This window comes from Wasmannia auropunctata, unplaced genomic scaffold (genome assembly GCF_000956235.1).
Source record: "Wasmannia auropunctata unplaced genomic scaffold, wasmannia.A_1.0 LD336076.1, whole genome shotgun sequence".
Classification (NCBI taxonomy): Eukaryota; Metazoa; Arthropoda; class Insecta; order Hymenoptera; family Formicidae; genus Wasmannia; species Wasmannia auropunctata.
The window spans coordinates 4,317,333-4,318,365 of NW_012026814.1; positions in this window are offsets into that span (position 1 = coordinate 4,317,333).

The following is a 1,033-nucleotide window of genomic DNA, read 5'->3' on the forward strand; positions in this document are numbered from 1 at the left end:
TTATAGGATACTAATAATTAACGGATAGTATTTTCGGACTCTGAGTTCATTAATAATATATATATATATATATTTATATTTATTTATTTGTTCTTATATTAAAAGGTAAAGAAACGGACGCGAACATATGAGCGAGTCTGAGATATTAAACATTCTCTTAATTATTTGATTAACATTTTCGTAATTTTCTTAAGCGGTACTTAATCTGTATGGATGCATACGAGGTTACATTTATTCCTCGGTGAACTCCTCCAGCGTAGCGGTGGAAGGGGGGAAGAAATTATAGAAGAAAAGTACGGTATCAAATAGGGGAAGGGGGAGCTGTGCATATAGACAGGGATACTATCGGTGGGATCCATGAAACTAACCGTGGTGCGGAGTTCTTCCAGGCAAAAGCTATCTGGACCTATGGTATATGTTTCGGGTTCCAGCGGGGAATATAATTGAGGGAATCGATGGATAAGCGACTCTAACGAGTCGTGTTCCCCATAGAAATAATGCAAGCGGGGACGAGGAGCGGGGATTTCCTCGAGAAACTCGACGCTTCCCGTGGAACTTGCAGGAGAAGAAGGGCGTGAGTCCCTCTCCCAATCTATGGTTTCAATGGAAATTGCAGGTGAGGGAGCGCGAGGCTCCTCTGGGGAAAGAGGTACCGGAGAGTAGGAGACTGAAGGAAAAGAACATGTTGGTGAGGGAGTTGGCGAAGGTGTCTCTGGGAAAATTCGATAGGTGAGAGCGGAGGATGCGGAAAGCGGACGAGGGGGAATTTCCTCGGGAGAGGAGGGAGGCGAGTTAGCCGGAGGAGTGGCTGGTGACACTGAGTCAGCAGGCTCCTGGTTGTCCGGTCTCACTGTCGGGTCCTCCAAGGAGTTTAACCACTCCTGGTAGGCCTGGTCAAGAAGCCTCCGTGCTTCTTGTCTTCGGCTACGCCGGGTTGATCGCGAGGGGCGGGACCGTGGTGGCACATTTGAATTTTGCTTGCGACACACTGAGAACGAGATCGGTCTGAGACAAGTCGACTAATTTAGTTGTT